At 39.1% G+C, this 11,536-nt stretch overlaps 1 protein-coding gene across 5 annotated transcripts in view; it reads right to left on the bottom strand.

Moving 5' to 3' along the window:
• FAM3C (FAM3 metabolism regulating signaling molecule C) overlaps positions 1-9,509 on the bottom strand; it is a 46,973-nt gene extending 37,464 nt beyond the window's left edge. The window contains exons 1-2 of one of the 5 annotated variants that reach the window (XM_069461769.1): positions 9,354-9,509; positions 5,593-5,707 (exon numbers count right to left, since the gene is read on the bottom strand). The gene's annotated coding sequence lies outside the window, so the exon portion shown is untranslated. The other 4 variants (XM_069461770.1, XM_069461771.1, XM_069461768.1 and 1 more) reach the window with 4 other exon arrangements.
• Positions 9,510-11,536: the final 2,027 nt, after the last annotated feature.

Below are 11,536 nucleotides of genomic sequence, written 5' to 3' on the forward strand. Positions count from 1 at the left end.
AACAGGTGAAAAGCTTTACACATTTTTATATATTATTAAAAGGAAGATACATACAAATCAGAGCCAGTTACCAAAACCAGAATATTAGTGGAGGATATTTTTAGGACAGATTAAAGAAACAAAAAATTCAGACAGTATATTCATGAAATATTAACACATTTGCTTCAAAAAGTGTCATATAGGCCAACAAGTTTCAGTGTTTTAGATAAATATATAAATGACTGAACAAAATCAGATTGTTAATAGGTAAGGTACATAATCACTGGAGAATCAACAGCTGGGGGGGCCACCATGATGTCCCTGGGCAACAAAACAACAAACTGGATAAACATAAGTGATCTAGACTGAAGAAGAGAGTCTAAACTAGGATCTCAGATGGACATACCGAATTTCACAAAAGGTTTTACAATTTAAACATTGCCTTTAGCCCAACTATCTACTTTGCTCTGATTTAGTGAAATTTTGTTAGTCAAGTAGAAATCAGGCTTATTCAAGGAGGCATTCTTCTAGAATCAATTAACTTCAGGAACAAGAGAACAAAGTCAAGTGACACTTCCATACTTTCCTTGAGAAGTGGACTAAATCAGGTGAATTACAAGAACATCACTCTATATCATAAGTCATGAAAACAACTGTTTACTAGGAGGAGGATGTCTTGCCAGTTAACTAGGTAATAATGGTAATAATTAGGTAATAATGCATATATATAGCGGGGCAATTCACACACGTTCTTATTTTATGTAATCTCACCAGCCCTCAAGCTATAGTGGGTATTATAACAGAGTTATAGATGAGGTCAGGTGATCTGTCCAAGGTCATATGAAGGGCAAGTAAGAAGCACATACTACAAACAAATCCACTTCGTTTTCACCTCAGCTGCTTACTGACATGCTCTACAAGAGGCTCTACATGTTGACAAAATGCCATTTAATCAATTTTGCTTTTGCAGATTGCCCTAGGAACTGCTAATCTCTGCTGCAAACTAGCCACTCCAGAGATTTGAAAGTTTGTCAAAATGACTAAGCTTGTGTGTCAGACCCTGCACCAACAGGAATGACACAAGAAAATGAAGCATACAAATATACCCATTGATATACATATTTAATATTGACAACTAAACTGGAAGAAAAATACTACAAGTTATACTCCACAAATATAAAGAAATTATCACTCAATTCAATCCAACTTCAATTCAGTGCTGGCCAAATGACAATTTTAAGTGAACCAACTGAGTAATTTCAGATGATTCTAATATTCATGGGAACCGGGGCTTTTCAAGAGGACTAAGAAAAAAGGTCAAAATGCAAAAAGATAGATGTAAGGTACACTTAGGCCCCATGATGGTTAATTTTATGTATCAACTTGAGTGGGCCACAGGATGCCTATATATTTAAACATTATTCTGGAAACCCAGAATAATGTCTGTAATGGTGCTTCTGGATGAGATAAACATTTGAATCTATAGACTAAGTATAGCAGATTGCCCTGTCCAATGTGGGTGGATCTTACCCAATCCATTGGAGACTTGAATAGAACAAAAAAGGCTGAGTAAGGATTTGCTCTCTTTGCCTGTTTTCAACCTGGGACAAAGCCTTCAGACACAAACTGGAACAACACCATCCCTCTCCTGGGCTGCCAACTTGTCAAATGCAGATCCTGGACCTCTCAGCCTCTTTAACCACGAGATCCAATCCCTTATAACAATTTACATATATATAAAATATGATAAATTATATGTTTATAAAGAGCTGGATTTATCTATATGTAGATTACAGGGTGGTATGTGGCCGGCACCGAATGCATCAAGTGCCCTGTCTCACCCAAATGCCACCATACACATATCTTTGCCAGGCTGAATACACTTTTGAAATAACAAAATGGAGAGGGGTGAGAAGATAGCATTCATTTGAAAAAATATCAACATTTAAAAACTCAGTATGATACCTTCATCACTATCATTGTGTTATAAACATTCCAAATTTAATAGAATTTGGTGTTTTTAACACTAAATGATTAAAATTAAAAATCCAATTACTAACTTAAGAAAGTAATAGTAGCAGGACACTCTGGTACTAAATCCTAGAAGACATCCTTTTAAAAGAATCTACCATTTTAACACTCTCTCTCTCCCCCCTGCTACCCCCCCACCCCTGTAATATAGTTTTTAAAAAGTGGGTATGACCTGATGATTAAAGGGAAATTTTTTAAATGCCTACCTAAAAACTAGAAAAGTATCCCATATTTTTAAAGGACCAAACTAAACTTACATTTGACTAGGGAGAAAAAAGGAACAAAAACCAAAAACATATTTTTTTTGGGGGGGGGAGGGGACAAGATAATCCATACAAATTCTATAATGCTAAGAACAACAAATTTTTCAAAGATCACTGAAGAAAATGATATATATGTATCCACTCCTGTATAGTGGCCCAGGGGTGAGATTGCAAAGAAACAGACCAAAAACTTACAAATAATGGGTCAGTTGAACCAATATATAAGTCTTTTAGAATAATTTTTTTAATGTTCTATTGAAAATCTTGGGAAGAGAGGGGTATAGATATCCATACCTCGATTTTCTAACAGTTATCTGAACCAGCATCGCATGGCTTTTCTTATTCTCTTAAGTAGCATCATATTGAAATTACATTTAAAAGAGGACTAAGATCTAAAGTGTGGCTAAGAAACAGAATTAGAAGTATACCATGGAAAAGCACAAATGAGCCAGACAGTGTTTTTAATTTCCCCCTAGAATGTTAACCAATGATAGATAGGAAGCAAATGGGGATTACACTGGATAGATTTTATCTTCCTCAACAATACACTATAAATTGCTACACTTTGCTTTTCATTTGTTCTCCTTCCAATGAATAGAGACAGTAATACTTCAGAAAACTTCTGATTTACAACTTAGATAAAACTCTATTCTTCTAAGAATAAAAGTTGGCAAAATATAACTATAATATCCACTTATCCCTCCAGTTAAAAACAGGTTAGCAAAAGGGTTTGGCTAAATCAGGAAAGTGCTCCACCTAGATCAACTTTGCCCCAAAGACTTATTGTAGGGAGAAGCAGCCAAGCTTGACAGACCACACATACTACATTCTAAGGGCGTAAGTATTTCAACATGATCGATTTCAACGTTAAGAATTGCATAGTACAATTCCTTCAATCACTGTGAATCAGCAAAAGAAACCTAGAGTTACTCTTTCTTCTCCAGAAATTAGAGATACCAGATTTCTGCAATATTTCAGTGGATCAACAAGCATTTAACCATCTTTTCCAAAAATACTTTAAGGGATTAAAACTAACTGGACCTGTGCTCTACTCCCCCATCCCCAAATCTAACATAGCTAAGCAACTTTTCTCTATATTTCATTTTCCCAGACAACAGCACTGAAGGAAGCACCATAAGCAAGTGGGGTTGCTCTTCACTGAAGTCTTACTAGTGGGGAAAGATTTGTTCTAACCTACAGCAGATATTCTCTCATTCAGTACCTTATATGCCACTACAGCATTTCTTCTCGAGTTGGCAGCCAGAGTTCGGGTTTACTTCAACACAGATTTGGTGTTCACCCAATTACCATTACATCCTGAAACTTCCCAATACAGGGTGGCATGTGGCTGGTGTATATGTGTATAATCAGCTACCTGGCATTAATGAGGGCTACGGACTCTCAACAGAAAAAAGATGGCTAAAGAAATGATCAAATGGGCCAGGCACGGTGGCTCATGCCTGTAACCCTAGCACTTTGGGAGGCTGAGGCGGGTGGATTGCTTGAGCTCAGGAGTTTGAGACCAGCCTGAGCAAGAGCGAGACCTTGTCTCTACTAAAAATAGAAGGAAATTAGCTGGACAACTAAAAATATATATAGAAAAAATTAGCCAGGCATGGTGGTGCATGCCTGTAGTCCCAGCTACTCGGGAGGCTGAGGCAGCAGGATTGCTTGAGCCCAGGAGTTTGAGGTTGCTGGTGAGCTACGCTGACACCAAGGCACTCTAACCCAGGCAACAGAGTGAGACTCTGTCTCAAAAAAAAAAAAAGAAAAGAAATGATCAAATGATGTTACACCTGGTGTCAATGAGCCATTAAGTAAATATTTCAGTGGACTGTAATTTCAAAACAGAAATCACTAAATTACAAGGAAGCTAGAAATAAGACTTCGGAACTGAGCCACTAACACATAAATGACTGGAAATGCGTACAAAAATATAGGGCCCAAGTGGAGTGCATTACACCCCAAGATACACCCAAGTTGCACTTAAAGTCACCAGTGTAATTGTCATTATAAACAGAAGTCAAGGACACCTTATATAAACTCTTTATTACAAACAAATATTTTACATAGTAAAAGATCTAAAGAAATGATGAGTTAAAATTCTTTAATCTTGTATCTCCTATGTTTCATAATAACCCTGCAAGATATTATGAGGGGCCTCTTGTTCCTTAGGCACTTAACATCCTATTTTATTGATTTCAAGGTCACACTGCTTCCCTCACTTTAACATGTCTAAACCCAGGTTGAGGTTTATAACCACATTTTTGTTTCTTAGTAGCATATAAAATATTAGTGTACCTTACAAACTATGGCATCACAGATTGAATGAAACAACATTGCATCAAGTTCTATGAAGCCCTAACCACAGTGTCACCCACAGCACAGAAATCACAATTATTAGTGTGCTTTTTAAAACGCAATCTCCTGAGCCAATCGAAGATCTGGAGAATCAGAATCCTTAGGAGTGGGGATGGAAACTTTTGCACGTTTAACAAGTTCTCCAGGTGATTCTCATTCATGATCAGCTCTGAGAACTTCCGATCTACAGCACATCAATTTGAATGCACAAGAAAGGTTAGAGAAAAAAAAGCATGGTATATCTAGACAAAAAAATCCGAAAGTAAAATTCAGATGACAAGAACTTTCATTCTTTTCTGAACAATGAATGGAAATCAGCCTGATCTCAGAACAGGTCTTCTGTGGGAGTAAAGAGGGAAAGGTGGGCAGTGAATAAATCTGGAGAAAATGTGGAGAAATAAGGGAAAAAAGAACTTCTGTTTGCAATGGTTAAAAAAAAAAAAAAAAGTATTAGATTTAAAATTACCCAAATGTTTTCTTGCAGTTTTTATCTACCAAAGCAGAATTTTCCTTACAAATTAGATTTTTGTAATCCAGAACACAAACAAACCAAAAACAGAAAACAAGACAGAACTCTACAAAAGGACAGTTTTGCTTACTCCTTCAGAGTTCTACAATTGTTCAAAAAGTTGTAATCTAAAATACCTTACTCCTACACTATACCATCCAGGGGGAGATGGATGAATGAATGGACAGAAACAAACAGATATTATTGGGAACAATGACAAAAATAAAACTAAATATATTTTAACTAAAACAAGTTGAAAATAAATAGGGTATATGAAGCGTACCCTCATAAATTGCTTTAAAAAAAGAGTGAGATTAGAGAAAAGCACAAATTTACATAAACTTTAACTGCTGTCTTCATCTCATGTAACTATTTTACATGATACCACTTGACAAGTTATAGGTTCCTGTTCTAAATGTTTAAGAATTCCCCTAAAATCTACCCACTTACACTGTCTTTAAGTAGTCTGCAGAATTTCAGTGCACCAGGATAGACATAATTCTGTCAGTCAAAGCTTCTATGTGAAGAAATGGAGGAACAGAGTCGTTCCATCTGCCCAAGGGACCTGGATGAAATGCAATATTAGCATACCATTTCTACCACAAAAACTGAATGCAAGTTAGCAGTGCTAAAGTAAATTAAATTGGAGACCAGACCCTAAGAATCCTTGAGCAGACACAACCAATTAGGCCTCATAAGTGACCTCAAGCTTGCTTGATTTGCAAACCTACAAAACTTCAGCTATTTCTTGTAAATAAAAGCAGAACATAAATCCAACCAATCACAAACAAACAATAAACTTATAATTACATAACTAGGAACTTTCCAACAGGATAGAACAAATAAGGCAACTATGTAACTGTAACCAATCAAATGTTTGCTTTGCTTTACTTCTATGTCCCCCCTACGAAAGCCTCTTTCTTCCTTTTCCTTGGTGTTGCCCCCAGACCTCTTCTGGCCTGAAGTTGCCCAATTCATGAATCATTGTTTGGTCAAATAAACTCTACAGTTTTATTATGCCTCAGTTTAACTTTTTCAACAGCAGCCACTTGCAAAGAACAGACAGTAAGAAGCTTCTAATGTAAAATTTTCCCAAAACGTATTAACTGAATCAATTTAAAATTTCATTTTTGTTGACTATACGTCCTTCAAAACTCATTTAATGATCACCTAACTATAGGTAATGAATGGTAGTTAGTTAGGTGGCACACCTGATACCATGACACTACCTTAATGAGCCTTGTAGAGTTTATGAGAAAAATCAATTTAGGAACTTCCTCACTAGCACATAAAAACTCACCAGGGTCCATCAACAGATGAATGAAGAAACAAAATGTGGCCTGCATCAATGGAATGATATATATGGAATGGTATATATCAATGAAACATACAATGGACTATTATTCACCCACAAAAAGTAATGAAGTACTAATAAATGCTACACCCTGGATAAGCCTCTAAAACATTATGCTAGGTGAAAGAAGTCAGGCACAAAAGAACACATATTATATGTTTCCATTTTTATGAAATATCCAGAACAGATAAGCCCATAGAGACGGAAAGCAGATGAGTGGTTGCCAGGAGTTGGGAGGAGGAAGGAATGGGGAACTGCTTAATGGATAATGGAAGCCCCCTTTTGGAGTAATGAAATGTTTTAGAACTGAGCAGAGGTGATGGTCACACAACACTCTGAATGTGCTAAATGCCACTAAATTGTACACTTTAAAATGGTAAATTCTATGTTTTATGAATTAAAATTAAGAAAATTGGGGAAAAAAACAAAATGAAGCTAGAAAAATCATGAATAGCAGATTAAAAAATTAGATTGGAAATAAGGGAAATGTAATTTAATAGCTTCAACAAAATGGAATGGGCCAATGAAAAAAAGAATGAAAGAATATTAATGGGGTACACTGTGGAGAATTAGAGGTATTTGAACACTTTAATCTCCTCCTCTGCGAGAAAGTCAGCTGATTGTATTTCAGGAGTTGCATTAAAAAGAAAATCACAAAATCTTTTAAAGTTTAAAGATCATGGGAAATCACCTTGTTCAGTTTCCCCAATCAAATTAGGAAAATTAGTATTGCATGATAGTAATTTGGTCAGTGCCATTCATGAAGTAACTAAAAGCAGAACTATTGTTTAAAATCCAGATTATTTGATCCCAAGAAGAGGGACCCTTCTGGACTAAATTTAAAATGAATTTTTGTTATTTACTAAGTTCTGAACTAAATGGATTTTTGCGAACCCTAAGACCAGAATCTTTCGCTTCTTGGGTCTTATACCTTTCAGCTTTAAGAAATGGGTATCAAAATAAAAAAAAAAAATTAAAGACTTCCTGCCTTAGGGAAAATAAAACTAGCTTTTGAGGGTCTGGGCTGTCTTATTCATAGTATCCATGATACTGGCACATGGTAGGCACTGTAATATTTTTTAAAAATTTTAGAAATTTTTGAAAAATGAGACTCATTTAAAAGCTAAAATATATGGTGAAAAATAAAAAAGTCTTATGATCCCCCACAGGGAACATTTTTTGCCCTTCAACAGTCTCTAAGCCCTTTGACCCTTTGTCCAAATTACCTTTTCCTTTTTAATGTAACTTCATAAATTATGAAAGATTAATTAACAATGCTTACGGTACCAAGCCATATTAAAACTCTGTAATTGTAATAAAACATCCATTAAATTTTTATGAAAGTCACTTGAACCCAGTGGTGTTCAGTCTTAATTTGACTCCTTTTTGAAAGAGAGAAGCCCCCTACAATGAGGACTTTGGGGAATGTGGCCTGTGTCCTTTTTAAAAAATCCCACTGGTGAATCACAGAGGTCCCCAGGTTGACAATCACTAGATTGAACTCTTTTTATTTCTTCCTATCAAGAAATGCTATATCATGAGCTGAGAAAACACAAGAATCTGGGATGCAAAGCTTCTACCACGTGTATAAAATTGAAAATATTGTGACTAAATCAGTAAACAGCCAGAGAATTCAAGAGAATGGCAGCCTCTAGAAAGAGGTACAAGGTCAATCATATGACCCAAACCCAATGACGATTTGCTGATTCTGCCAATTTCTTGTTGAATGGCATTCATTAAGTTATTACTTTTTATTTTCTAAGTTAAATGGTGATCTCTTTATACTTCATATAAAGAATTTATACCGTATGAATAACAGTAAAGTTTCCAAAACTTTGGAAAATGTAACAGTCCACCACTCGTCCGGCAAGGTAGTCGCAAGTCCAAAGGATCTGAGGATCTGCGATCAGCACCAAGCTTTAACCTCGCTGGGAGTTTATATTTTCATCTGTAAACTTGGAAATACAGATAAAAGGACCTATTCACTGAGGCTGTTGTGAGAATTAAATAAATGTGCACAGGAAAGCAGTTGGAACAGTGCCTAGCACGTAGTAAGCAATCTAATATTATTTAGTGTCACTGTAGTCATATTTCTAACTAAAAAGAAACCAAAAAAAGGGGGGGTTCTATCAATTAGAACAGCAGATCTGTATTACAGGAAATCATTTTTTTTTTAAAGGTAGAAGGTGATGAAAACATCACCTCCGCCCCCAAACAGCTGGAGATCTCAATCTCAAATCGTCAACCCGTCATTTGCAGTATTTAGCTCTACGGGCACTAATCGTCATACATGGTACAGTGTGGGACAGCAGTCACCAAACGAAAAGAAAAAGAAATGACACCGAACACCAAATGACTAAATAGGCTGTAAAAATAAACAGGACCTGCAGTTTAGGAGGCACTAAAACTTTACAAGTGACTCAAGACGGCCGTCCACGGAGTTCAAATGCAACACCCAACTCCATCCCAGCCTCTGAGCGCCGACACCGCGCAGAGCGCGAGCTGGAACCCCGCTGAAGGCGCGCTCCAGGTGCCAGCCCCAGGCCGGAGCGCCGAGACCCAGCGCCAGGTGCAGACGCCGCCCCGCCCTCCGCAGAGCCAGGGGGCGCCCGACAGGAGATGCCGGGGCGGCGGCCCGGACCCCCGGCCAAACGCGCTCGGGGCCCCTGGTCCTGCCTGCGCCCTCCCCACGGCCGCACGCGCGTGACGACGCGGGCGCGCCCCGGGGCCCGCCCCCGGCCGGCGACCGCAGGGTGCGCGGAAGGAGAGGATGAAGGTGGGCGTCTGGCTCCCCCAGCCTCCCTCCATCCCTCCCCGACCTCAGCCGCGGCTCCGTCCGCCTCCCCGTCCGTCTCACCGGCCTCCCGCCCGCCTGTCCGCCGCGCGCCCGCCTTGCGGCCTCCCCGCGGTCAGTCCTGCCGGAGGCCGACGGAACCCGCCGCCTCCAGCCCGCGCCTCCGCTTCCTCCCGGGCTCCTCCGGCTTCCCCTCACCCCGGCGAGTGGCCAGGAGAAAGCCAGCTCGCCTCTGGGCCTCCTCCCACGCTGCCCCGCCGCGACCAATGAGCCCCCGCCGCCGGGAAGCCGCGCCCGCCCCCTGGCGGTGGAGGACCGAGCGGGCGCCCACGCAGGCCGCAGGGAAGGGCCGGAGAGCTGAGGGAGGGGTCTGCGGTCCCGCCAGCCTGACCCCGCCCGGCGCTGCACTCTCTGAAGCTGCCACGTGGGGACTGTCGCGGCGGCGGCGGCGGCGGCAGCGCACGAGTGGGTCGCACCACAGGAGCGGGGGAAATGTGTCACGGCCTCCTTCCCCCATTCCCACACACAAGCCCCCAGCCTCAAAGGCAGAAATTTTAAACTGACCAGGCCCATCCCAGAGATCCACCAGCTGGGATATATGGATGATCATATCAACCTAGGACCTAGGTACTTGCCTTTGACTCATTGAAAGCTAACTAACCAATCATGAAAATCCTACCGGTCCAGGGGTCTTTAGAACTCTGATAACCTTAAATACAGGACCCAAGGAGAAAAGTAGTGCAAGTCATGTTTATTTTTTCAGTTATTAGCTACACAGCAGTTAGAAATGTTCTTCTCTGTTAGGACATTTTTCTATGATTTTGTTGATAACTGGGAAATCAATCCAAATTTTACTATATGAGACTTGAGAACACAAAATTATCTCATAATTCACATCCATATCCTAAAATAATTAATAACTATTAACTATTATTAGATAGAATATTGGAATAATCCATGGTTGCAGAAATTAAATTGCATTAAAGAAATAACAGGGTTTGATTATAGTAGGTATTGTACCAAAGCTTAGCTTTCTTCCAAAAATATACAACACATAAACTAAATAACTGAATTCAAGGGTTTGTCATCCATTGTAGGAGGAGGAAGCAATAAATGAATTATGAGTGTCTTGGATGTGCCAAACGCTTTGCTGGGCATTTGTGTATGTGTTCTCGTGTAATGCTCACAACTCAATCAGAGTAGATATTAGTTGTATATATTACTTTAACAAATCAAAAAACCAAGACTCCAAAACTGAGTTTAAATAACTTGTTTAAGAATAAAAAGTAGTAAGTTGTGAAGTTGGAATTCAAACCTAGCTCCATGTAGCTCCAAGCAAACAAGCAGATACTTTATTACAGGACGAAAAAAAAAAAAAAAAACACAACACTTATTGTACACATTCCTCCCCTGGACCCCTATGTCCCACTGAAAGAATTTATGAAGCCTCTTGAGTAGGGAGATCAGGCCCTATTTATGAAAGAGCTTTTTGCTCTATAACCAAACTGGCCTGATTGAATTGGCATATTCTTACAGCACCACACCTGAAAAACAATTCCTATGCTGAACGTTTAGTGTGTTTCATATTCTATTCTCTGGCTTGTCTGATGGTAGTCAGAACTTATTAACATTTGTGTCACTAAAGTTGGTATACAACCCCCCACTGCTAAATTTGACTGGCTTTTAAAATATAATAATAATATTCTATTCTCCATTGACCATAAGATATAGCTTAGAACCATTTGGTAGGTAATGAAATTAATTACATTAACAAATAAAAAATTAATAACAGTGGGTGCCAACCAACATTTTGTTGTTGTCAATTGACTGAAATAGAACAGAACAAAAACGGAGTTCATAGCACAACTTGAGGATCAGTATTCTTCATGAAACATTTGTATAGTATTATGTGTGGGTGAATATCTCTGGGTTTGCATATCCTGGGCTACAGTGTAAACTGTATTTCTCAAGATGAGTTACAATTTTTTAAAAGTTGGTAAATCACTTCTTTAGGACTCCTGTTGAACAGCCAGTTGTTCCACGTATAAAAGAGACCTTGAAGCTTCGATTTTCCCTGTCTTGGGATCCAGTCACCACATAGTGAAACTCGGACTAGGCTACTGAATGATAAGAAACTACATGCAGAAAGAGAGAGGCCTAGCTATCCTCAAACCATTCCAGCCACCCCAGCTGAGGCACCAGACACATGAGTAAAATCATCTTGCGTGTTCCAGCCCCAGTTAAGT

The sequence above is a fragment of the Eulemur rufifrons genome, chromosome 29, assembly GCF_041146395.1.
Source record: "Eulemur rufifrons isolate Redbay chromosome 29, OSU_ERuf_1, whole genome shotgun sequence".
Classification (NCBI taxonomy): Eukaryota; Metazoa; Chordata; class Mammalia; order Primates; family Lemuridae; genus Eulemur; species Eulemur rufifrons.